The sequence below is a fragment of the Capra hircus genome, chromosome 25 (genome assembly GCF_001704415.2).
Source record: "Capra hircus breed San Clemente chromosome 25, ASM170441v1, whole genome shotgun sequence".
Taxonomy (NCBI): domain Eukaryota; kingdom Metazoa; phylum Chordata; class Mammalia; order Artiodactyla; family Bovidae; genus Capra; species Capra hircus.
Window position 1 is genome coordinate 32,386,639 of NC_030832.1, and position 12,098 is coordinate 32,398,736.

Sequence of the window (12,098 nt, forward strand, 5' to 3'; positions counted from 1 at the left end):
AGGGCAGCAATGCCTGGGCCATACCTGGCCTGCTGCCATGCTTCACGGTTGGCTTGTAAACTGCCTGGGGCGGGCAGCTTCCTGGAAGCAGAGCGGGGAGCAAGTCTGGATTCCATGGGCCTCAGTGTCTCTGCAGTGGAAGGCCTCCATCTGAGCGTAGGGTCACCCTGCTCTAAGCAGGAAGTGCCTGGCCTGGGGTATGCTCTGAATGGTCACTCAAAGTAACCAGGGGTCTGCAGGGGCAAAGAACGAAACCACCAGCAAAGGACACATCGTCAGCCTTCCACAGCATCAGCAATCCGTTACAGGCCCTCCAAGACAGACAGAGTGCTGCCTCCTGGTACCTCCCTCTTCTGGAGGGATGGGTGGTAGGATCAGGCACCATTCTGCTCTCTGAGCAGCCCCCTTGGACTGACCTTTTCTCCTGGACTCTGGGAAGCCAGGCAGAAAGGCAGAGGCCCTTTATGTGCCAGACAAGACCGTTGTCAAGGGACTGCAAATCTGCTTGAGGTGTCACATGTCTGTTTTCAGAACAAGAATGTCACATCAGCAGGAACCAGTGGCCAGAGATGGGGGGGGGGGGGCGGGCAGGGGCAAAGTAAAAGAGATTACCTTCTGTCTCAGAGCTTTGGGTCTGCTGCCCACGTATCTAGGGCACATTTGCACAGCACAGAGAACTATTCGCCCTCCTCAGCCTTATCAGGTTGCTCTGTGCCCAGCAGTGCCGGGCACGGTCCATGTGTTAAGTCGCAGTGCTGACAGCAAGGGGACAGGCGAGTGGCATTGCCCTGGCTTTGCAGATGGTGGAACAGGAGCTCCAACTTCGGGGTTAGGATAAGAGGGTACCCCGGGCCCCCCATTCTAGGACCAGGATCCAGCATCTGCAACTCTTGGCTAAGGCTTTCTCCAGCCTCTAATTCTGCTCTGCCCAACCAGGACAGGGGCAAGTGCTGGGGAATGAAATGTCCCTCGGGCTGCCCTTCACCAATGACCGATGGGGGTTTGTGCCTATACCCCGGGACAACCTCACCCCGCAGGTGAGAAAGCTCCGAGTTCCTGCATCTGCGCTGTCTCCCGGAGCTCCACGCCAGATTCGGCTCAGCTGCTCATCTCTGTCGAGACTAGCTTGCTAGAGTCCTTGTGTTGGCTGCCTTCCTTTTTCTATCTGGATGCAACCCTGCCTAGGTTTCTGGGACAACTTGAATCCCTGTCTAAAAGACTGCTTCTGAGGGAACTCAAACTAAGCAGATAAGGAGGAGAAAAATGAGAACCAGGAGGACAACTTGTGACCACCTCATTGTAAAGCCTGGGTGGAGGTGGTCCAGAGACAGGATAGCAAGGCTGAAGGTGATGTCCAGGCTGGCCACTGGGATGTGTGGTCCCACAGCAGAGTCTCCAGGGAGAGAAGCTGCCCAAATGGATGCTGGCACAGGATTCTATTCCAAGTAGCCTGTTCAGATTAGAGCAGGACCTGAAAGTATGTCATCAAGGTCTAATGCTGGGAAAGGGATCTGGCCAGGTCTGAGCAGCTGGACCAGGGCTCAGGGTCAATGTCTAACCGCAGTGTGCATCCCAGCAGAAGCAGAAGCCCAGAAGGATAATTCAACACACCCAGTGGGTCAGAGAAAAGGCTAGAGCTGGAAGGAGATAGGATTCCTGCGGCACACAGGACACCTGACCCGTTGAAGATCCAATCCCTGGGAGCCCATCTAAAATGGCTCATGAAGAGCAGGTGAGTTCTGTGCAGGAGGGTTCCACCTGGACAAGGATAAGCAAGATAAGGATTTGCACCCAAACCTCTATGTCTTCCCTTGGCAGCTGGGCCCTGGGCTCCCCTCACCACCGCCAGCCTACTCCCATGCAGCCCATCACCATCCAGCTTGTGTTCTAAATATCTAGTCCTTCATCCTCTCCCTCCATCCCCACTGCCAACTGCTGGTCCCAGCTACCTCCCGTCTCTCACCCAGGCTGCGGGAGCCTCCAGACTGGTCTCCTCACTCCTGCTCTTGCCCTACATCTGTCCTCTGCTCCACAAGGCCACCAGAAAGATGGGCCGGCGGATCAAGTCTTTTTCTGACTTAAAGGCTTTCAGGGGCTTCCAACGGCCAACCTCCTCTTGCTCTTCGTCTCATGAACTTTCTCATCTTGGGACCTTTACAAATCCTGCTCCCTCTGCCCGGAGGAATCTCCCCTACGTCATTATTCTCTGATCCCACATGACATTCTTCCACCCCCATTGGATCTCAACTCAAACACCACATTCAGAGGGTGACCTTCCATAGACGCCCATCCAGATGGCCACTCTGTTACCAGCAGTGTCCTGACCCCCAGGACAGCACCAAGAGTCAAAGGGGAAAAATATACAAAGGAGCAGTTAAGAGAGCTGGAGGAGAGATGGAGGGACTACAACATATATTTAATAGAAGTTCCAGAAAAAGAGGAAACAATGGAGAAGCAATGTCATAAGGCAATCAGTGAAGATTTTCAAGAGTTAAAGATCAATATGAAACTGCAAATCAAAAATATACCCCAAGAGGGGACTTCCCTCCAGTTCAGTAGTTAAGACTCTGTGGTTCCAACGCAGGGGGCACAGGTTCAATCCCTAGTTGGGAAACTAAGATCCCATATGCTGATTGGTATGGCCAAAAAGTAAAAAAAAAAAAAAAAAAATTTAAATACACCCCAAGAATATACAGCATAAATTAAGTCCATATATAGCTCTACTATAAGTAAACCACATAAAATCGAGGATAAAGAGGAAATCCTTTAAATTATTAAAAGTTAAGAATAACCACAAAAAAAGAGAAGAAATAAAATCTCAATCATCCAAACTGCAAAGTTTTTTTCATATTCTTTTCCATTATCAAATCAGTAAATTCTTAAACTTCAAAATATGTGTGTATATATGTATGTTGTGTATACATATATAGCCCACAGGAGACAAAAAGGGAAAGAAAGCTAAAGCAAGCAACAAACAAATAATGGGGTGGTATAACAACTCCAAATATATTCTTAATCACAATATATGTCATCTGGACAGCACAAATAAGAAGTTGAATCACATATAGGAGAGAGAGATTATACCACCCAACAAGTTGAGAATTTAAGAAACTGAGAATACACATAACTTTTAAATTTTTGAAATATTTTCTGGGCAATGGAGTCTTAACCACTGGACCTCTACAGAATTCCCAGAAAGGAATTAAAAAAAAAAAAGTCTTATGGCGTAAATTGCCCATGCTCCCCACTCTCCACTCTTGTGTTCCTAACTGGTCACCCAGTAACATTTGCAGCCAAATATAAAACATGAAAGTGGGCACAAGTATCGGGTCATGTCTATAAAATGAAGGAGTGTGCTCTCTCTTCCCCCTTTTCTTTTCCAGCTGGCTGAGATGCAGGCAGGAAGGCAGGTCATGTTGAAGATGGTAGAGCAACAAGATGGAAAGAGCCTGGGCAACTGATGAACTCCATAAAAGTTGGGACTTTGTGTGAGGGACTCTGTCAGTTTTCTCAGGCTGCCATACTAACATATTGCAGTCTGGATGACTTGAACAACAGAAATTTAAGAAGTCCAAGACCAAGGTGTCGGTAGGGCTGGTTTCTTCTGAGGCCTCTCTCCTTGGCTTATACATGACCCTCTTCTCTCCGTATCTTCACATAATCTTTTCTCTGGGCACACTTATGCCTGGTGTCTCCATATGTGTACAGATTTCCTCTTCCTTTTTTTTTTTTTTTTTTTTGGCTGCACCATGCAGTGTGTGATATCTTAGTTCCCTGACCAGGGTTCCAAACCCCTTGCATTGCAATCCCTAGTTTTAACCACTGGACCAGCAGGGAAGTCCTCCTCTTCTTATAAGGACACCAGTTAGATTGAATTTGGGTCCATCCATCATAAAGGTGCCTCATTTTAACTTAGTTACCTCTTTAAAGGTGGGAAATTACCACCTCCACCTTAATTACCTCTCTAAACACAGTCACATTCAAAGGGCTGCAACCTGTGAATCTGCAGGGAGCTAGAGGGTGGGATTGATTGAGGGCAGGAGGAAAAGGAGATGACAGAGGATGAGATGGTTGGATGGCATCACCAACTCAACAGACATGAGTCTGAGCAAATTCTGGGAGATGGGTGTGCTGCCATTCATGGGATCGCAGGGTCAAACTCGACTGAGGAGCTGAACAACAAGACGGGGGGGTACACAGTTGAGAACATAACTGGTAATAATGCATAATTTTTTAAGTCATTAAAATTGTTTAAATTTCATTTATTTTAAATTCATTTTCATTGGAGGATATTTGCTTTATAATGTTGTGTTAGTTTCTGCTGTACAGCAAAGTCAATCAGCTTTATGTATACATATATCCCCTCTTTTGGGGATTTCCTACCCATTTAGGTTACCGCACGGCATTGAGTGGGGTTCCCTGAGCGACAGGTTCTCATTAGCCATCTACTCTATACATAGTAGAGCATATGTGTCAACCCCAATCTCCCAATTCATCCCACCCACTCCTCCTCCTTCCCCGAGTCCACACGTTTGTTCTCGACATCTGTGTCTTTATTTAAGCCATTAATAATTTCAGGTTTCTGTTGTAGCAGTCAAATTTATATCCTATCCAAATACAAAATCAGAAGCTGGTTCTTTGCAGGGGAGGTGGAGAGTGATCAAATAAAGACACTACTAGTTAGCCTGTGCCAGAAGATGGAGGACGAGGAGGTGTGAAGAGGAGGAAAAGGGTACAAATAATCAAAATAAGGAATGAAAAAGAAGATATTCATTCCAACAGTAACTACATTAGTAAACACGTTTAATTCATCCAGAAGTCGACCTCCACCATCCCAAGCTTGAGCAAGCTTAGAGGCAAATTTTCTGAAAATTCTGAGGACCAGAAAATATATACTTTTTTACAAAAATGTTTCAAAGGCCAGGAGAAGAATGAAAGCTACTGATTTCATTTTATGAAGCCAGTATAACCTTAATGGCAAAACCAGACAAGGATAATTTTTTAAAAGGCAATTATAGATCCATTATACACTTATGAACATGTATTTTGAAATCTTAAATAAAATATCAGCAAATTAAATTCAGCAGCTAATTTAATTTCAGTGAAATTAAATATATATATAAAATGGTTGCTGGCCAGGTGGGATTTATCTCATGAATAATAAGTAAATCTATTAATGTAATACACCACATTATAGGATTAAAAGGAAAAGACAGCATATGATCATCTCAATACCTGCAGGAAAAGCATGTGACAAAATTCTGTACTCACTTATACCATTAAAAAGATTTTCAAAAGCAATCTCAAAATAGAATATAATGTCACTGATGGGATAAAGAGTAATTGTTCAAAACTCACTGCATATATTATATTTAAGGGTAAAACTTTAAAGGCAACTCAATTAGACTCAAAACAATAAAGGGGCTTCCCAGGTGGCACCGGTGGTAAAGAATCTGCCTGCCAATTCAGGAGACAAAAGAGACATGGGTCAGGAAGATTCCCTGGAGGAGGGCATGGCAACCCACTCCAGCATTCTTGCCTGGTGAATCCCATGGACAGAGGAGCCTGGCGGGCTAAAGTCCATTGGGTCACAGAGTTGACCGTTACTGAAGCAGCTGAGCACGTACCCGGAGCAATAAAGGAAGTCCTCTATCATTGCTTCCCTTTAGCATTACACTAAAGTACTCAGACAATTAAATAAGACAAGTAAAAGATATAAAAAGACATTAAGTGTAAAGGGAAAGTATATCTAGAGAAAGTATAATTATCTACAGAGAAAATCCAAAAGAATCTATACACAAACTTGTAATCAGCAAGATTGCTATACATGAGATTGACATATAAAAATCAATTACATTCCTATATCACAAATAACTAGAATATATTATTTTTAATGTCACTTACCAACCATAGCAAAAAAACTAAAAGCAATTAAAACTGTAAGGTGCCTAAAATAAATGCAGCAGAAATTTGTGCGAGAACTATATGGTCCAAATTACAAAACATTACTGAAAGACTCAAAAGAATATCCGAGTAAGTACAGAAATATATACCACATTCATGGACAGAAAGATTCAATATCATAAAGATGCCGATTCTACCTAAATTTATGCATTAAACAGAATTTCAAAAATATCCAAAACTGTCTTTGGGAACTTGACAATATGCTTCTGAAATTTATAGAGACGAGCAAAGGGCCAAGAATAGCCCCAGACAGATTTATTAGATAGCAAGATTGATTACCTAATTAAGATAGCGTCATAGACGCAAGGATAGACAACTATACCAATAAAATAGGGAGCCCATATGTCTATATAAATCAGTGGGGAAAGGATGGATTCTTCAATAAATGGTGCTGCTGCTGCTGCTGCTGCTAAGTCACTTCAGTCATGTCCGACTCTGTGCGACCCCATAGACAGCAGCCCACCAGGCTCCCCCGTCCCTGGGATTCTCCAGGCAAGAACACTGGAGTGGGTTGCCATTTCCTTCTCCAATGCATGAAAGTGAAAAGGGAAAGTGAAGTCGCTCAGTCGTGTCTGACTCTTAGCAACCCCATGGACTGCAGCCTACCAGGCTCCTCCGTCCATGGGATTTTCCAGGCAAGAGTACTGGAGCGGGGGTGCCATTGCCTTCTCTGAATTAGAGTTCTACAACACACAAAAAGATCAATTCCAAGTGAACTAAAGACATACATGTGAAAAGCAAAACTTTTTAAAGTTTACAGGAAAACATCTCTTATGACCTGAAGGTGAAGAAAATTTTCTTAGAAAAGACACAAAAAGGATGAACAACAACAAAAAAAGACTAATAAACTCACAGATTTTGATCAACAAAAGATACTATCAAATTGTTTTTTTTTTAAATTCCACAGACTGAGAAGGTGTCTGCTACACAATAAGGGATTACAATCAGGAAGAGGTTGAGGGGGAAAAACAAAGAAATTTTTTCAAGAAGAAAAAGATGTACAACATTCACATAAGAAAAAAAACCCAAACTGACCAACAAACATATAAATCAACCTCCCTAGTAATCAGGGAAAATGCAAAATAAGACAACAATTAGGTATCACTTTACATTTATCAGCTAAGCAGAAGTTAAAGCCTGATAATACAATTTCTGATGAAGATGTAGAGGAATGAAATTCTCATACGCTGTTGGTAGAGTCAGTTGGTACAAGCCCCTGGAGAGCGATGGGAAGATGCTCATAGTCTTTATCCCTACTCAATTTAGTCTTTTCAGTAAATATTCGAGAGAAATCTCTGCACCTGTGCTCCAGAAAACATTTATAGGAGTCTTTATTGTTACATTGCTTAAAACAGAGGGAAGAAAAAACAGACACAAAGAAATGTCCATCAGAAGGAGAAAAATAGAGAAACTAAGATATAATGCATAAGAGAACATCATGTAGCAGTTAAAATGAATGAACAAGCTACATGTATCCTTATTACATACGTAGTGTCAACTTGTATAAAGCATTTAAGGGCAAGCCAAAAAAGCAAGCCGGAGAAGGATGCATGCAGTGCCATCCTACTTGCATAAAGGGCTTTGGGGTTCGATACTTTCAGGCTAGTTTATCGGCATGCAGTAAATTGTACTCCTCTTGGTGTACAGTTCTGCGAGTTATGGTAACTGCATACAGTGGGGTGGTCACTGTCACAGTCATAATGTAGAACAGTTCTGTCATCTTCCAAAACTCCTTGGTGATACTGGACAGGTTGATTTATATGTTTGTTGGTCAATTTGGGTTTTTTTCTTATGTGAATGTTGTACATCTTTTTCTTCTTGAAAAAATTTCTTTGTTTTTCCCCCTCAACCTCTTCCTGATTGTAATCCCTTATTGGGTAGCAGATACCTTCCCAGTCTGTGGAATTTTTAAAAAAACAAGTCCTTTACCCTACTCCCAACGTTTGTAATACAGTATGAAGCCTTTTGACTTTGGCTTCATCCACTTAGCATAATGTGTGTGAGGTTCATTGATGTCATTGAGTGCTTCCACAGTTTGTTATTGCGGAATCGTATTCCACTGTATGGATGTACCAGTTTATTCATCCATCCCCCAATTACAGTGCATCTGGGTTGTTTCCAGGAAGGGAAATTATGAATAAATCTGCTGTGAACATGGGTGAGCTGGTTTTTGTGGGAACACGTGTTTTCCTTTCTCCCAGGTAGACGACTCAGAATGGGATTGCTGGATCGCACGATGAGTGCTGCTGCTGCTGCTGCTACTAAGCCGCTTCAGTCGTGTCTGACTCTGTGTGACCCCATAGACGGCAGCCCACCAGGCTCCCCCGTCCCTGGGATTCTCCAGGCAAGAGCACTGGAGTGGGTTGCCATTTCCTTCTCCAATGCATGAGAGTGAAGAGTGAAAGTGAAGTCGCTCAGTCGTGCCTGACTCTTAGTGACACCATGGACTGCAGCCTAGCAGGCTCCTCCGTCCATGGGATTTTCCAGGCAAGAGTGCTGGAGTGGGGTGCCACTGCCTTCTCCGATGATGAGTGCATGTTTACTTTTATAAGAAACTGCCAAGCCATTTTCCAAATATTCTGTACAATTTTGCATGAGTTCTAGTTGCCCTGCATCTTCACGAGCACTCGGTCTTGTCAAGCTTGTTTGTTAAATAATTGTAACAGATCTCTAGTGGTGTATCATTTTGCCTGTTTTTTAAAAAAATTCTATCATTTATTTGGCCGTACTGGGTCTCAGTTGTGGCACATGGGATCTTCACTTCGTCATGCAGGATCTTTCACGGTCTTACACAGATTCTCTAGCTGTGCTGCGTGGCCTTCAGTAGTTGCAGTGTAGAGGCTTAGGAGGAACGTGGGACCTTAGTTGCCTAACCAGGGATCGAACCTGTATCATCTGCACTGCAAGACAGATTCTTTTTTTTCTTTTTCCACCTGACAGAAAAGCTATTTGTTCAGTACATCATCACAAACCAGAATAATACAACAGCAGCTCCAATAAAAGGTTTCACGTATTTATTTCTGAGCCAAATGAACCACTAGCCAGGAAACACCATGAGCCAAACATTCCATTTCTCCCATGAGCTGTTCAGACAGTAGTGATGGTCTCAGCACTGTGATTCGGCTAACATGCAAGTGACCTTGACGGAGCATAAATGTGCCACTTCACATGTGAGGCTCCCTATAGACCCAGCTTGATTCTTCTCCAATGTCTGTCTTCTCTTGGAGCTGTACCTGATTTTATTATCGGTTTTCGTTCGCGTCTATTGGGGAATGGGATGATTCTGCCTTTGTTTCTTGGCCAGGAATCATTTGATACTGATAGTCTCGTGAGAGGACTTGGTGAGGAGCAAATTCAACCCCACACAGGATGGAGGAGAAGAGAAAAGAACACCAGGCAGATTCTCAACCACTGGACCACCAGGGAAGTCCCTCTCATTTTGGTTTTTATTTTGCATTTCTCTAATAGCTCATGATGCTCAATATCCTTCCACGTGCCCACTTGCCATCCACATATCTTCTTGTCTGCAGGGCTGACTCAATTTTTTCGACGATTTTTAATTGGGTCATTTGTTCACTTATTATGAAGTTTTCAGGATGCTTTATATTCTGGATACAAGTTCTTTATCACATGTGTTTTACAAATATTTTCCCCCAGGCTGTAGCTTGTCTTTTCATTTTCATAAGAATGTCTTTTCAAAATCAGATGTTTTTAATTTCAATGAAATCTAATTTACCATATTTTTCTTTTATAGCTCATGGATAAAGAAGCTATAACTAAGAAAAATTTTGCCTAACCAAGAAAAATTTTGCCTAACCTGAAGTCATAATGATTTTTCTCCTATGTTTCCTTCTGGGGAGTATTTTAAGTTTTGCTTTTAGGTCTATGATCCATTTTGAGTTGATTTTTGTATAAGTTGTGAGGTACAGGTAATCAAGGCTTTTTTTTTCTTTTGCTTGCTTTTTATTTTCTCGTATGGCTGTCCAGTTGTTCCAGCACCATTTGTTGAAATGATTATCCTCTCTCCATTAAATTGCCGTTGCACCTTTGTCAAAAATCAACTGGCCGTATATGCGTGAGTCTGCTTCCAGTCTGTAATGTTTCAAAAACATGAAAAACAGGATTCAATCTTTTTTTTCAAAACCTTTCAGCCATTCTGGTGGATGTGTAGTTGTCACTGATAAGGTTCCCCTGGAAACAGAGATGGAGTTTAGCACCCAGGATGTTTATTAAGACGTGCTTTTGAGATCGACACTTGTGGTCAGGAAGGAAGCAGGTGCAAGCAGAAGGAGAAAGTGAGCCCCCACTGAACCCAGAGGGTGCCCCAAAGGTGGAATGACCCGAGTTGGCCAAATTGACTGCTGGGCCGCAAGTCTATGGGAGGTGGTCTGAGAGACGCGCTTTTGCATTCTATCACTGTAGGGGTATGCTTCGACTGCTTTTGTTGTTGCTGTTTTGTTTGGGGGGGCATTGTTTGGCCGTGCTACGTGGCTTATAGGATCTTAGTGCCCTGACCAGGGATTGAACCCACACCCCTGGCAGTGAGAGCACAGTATCCTAACCACTGGGACACCAGCTTGGGATTTTTATTTGCATCTCCTAGTTACAAACGAGGTTGAGTGCCTTTCATATGTTTATTAGCCATCTGAACATACATCTTTCTTGAGGGCCGTCTGTAAAGAGGGTGATAAAGTGGATTAGGGCCTTAGGGAGACACAGGGGCCCCTGTGAAGCATCAGCCTCTGCATGTAACACAGAGAAGCAGTCCCCAGGGAAGTGGAGAGGCAGACAGACGTGCGTCCAAATCTCAGTCTCCCATTTCCCGGCTGTACTGCCTGAGGAGACTAATTCAACTTCTCTGAGCCTCAGTTTCCCTCTCATAAAATAACTGAGATTGTGATTATGAATGGAGGATAAGAAGGAAGTAAAGGGGATGTCTTGGTTTTAATCTAAACTCTGGCCCTCCAGGATTTAAGGATGTCCAGTTCCCTGATAGCTCAGTTGGTAAAGAATCCGCCTGCAATGCAGGAGACCTAGGTTCGATCCCTGGGTTGGGAAGATCCAACCCTGGAGAAGGGAAAGGCTACCCACTCCAGTATTCTGGCCTGGAGAATTTTATGGACTGTATAGTCCATGGAGTCGCAAAGAGTCAGACACGACTGAGCGACTTTCACTTTCAGTCAATTCCAGAGGGCCAGTTGCCCCCATGGGTCAGTCTTTGAGAGGACTCAAGAGCTTCCCAGGAACAGGCTCAACCTGAGGAAAGGGAAATATAATTCCCAAGTGGGTGGAGCCAGATCAGTCCTTCAGGTTGGCCCTGGGCTCAGCCCCGTGGGTCCAGGTCTGAGTCCCAGGGAAGAATACTGGAAACTGGAGAAGCCCTGTGTCTGTTGCACAGCAGTGCAACAAAACACGTCAGACTTGGTGGCTTCAAACAACACTCATTCTACTCATGAATCCATAGTCTGGGCAAGGCTCAGTGGTGACAACTCATCTCTGCTCCAGGTGGCATGGGCCAGGATGACTGACTAAGGCTGGACCATCCACTCACCTGGCTGGAAGGTGGATACGATTTGGGCTTCCTCACAGCATGGTGGCTGGGTCCCCTGAGCAAGCATTCCAAGCAAGCTAGCTGAAGCTACATCACTCTTTACGACCCTCTGTGTTTTCGGCCATAGTCACAAATCCATCCCGATCCAAGAAGAAGGGGTGTCAGAGTCCCATTGTATGAAGACCATGTGAAGATGGGGAGTCATTGTTGGTACCATTTTGGGGGGAATACAGTCTTCACGGTACTAAGAGATAACGGCATATTTTGTAGCTGTGTGACCATGAAACGGCAAGCCTGGAAGGGACAGGAAAGTCATTTTAGGGTGATGGGAGCAGCTCAGAGGGGTGTGTCCAAGCCAGCCTTCATCCTGGAGAGGTCCTCAGCTTTCCGAGGCGTGAGGGCCACAGCGATGGGAGAAGACAGCAGAAACCTTGAGAGCAACCATCCCAGCTTGAAAATCAATCACAGAAGGAGGAAAATGGCAATAAAATGTAGCAGAAAAATGTTTGTGAGCACCAGTGAGACACCCCTGGGGCTCCTGGAAATAAATAGCAGAAACTTTGAAAGGGAGAGAAGTCCCATT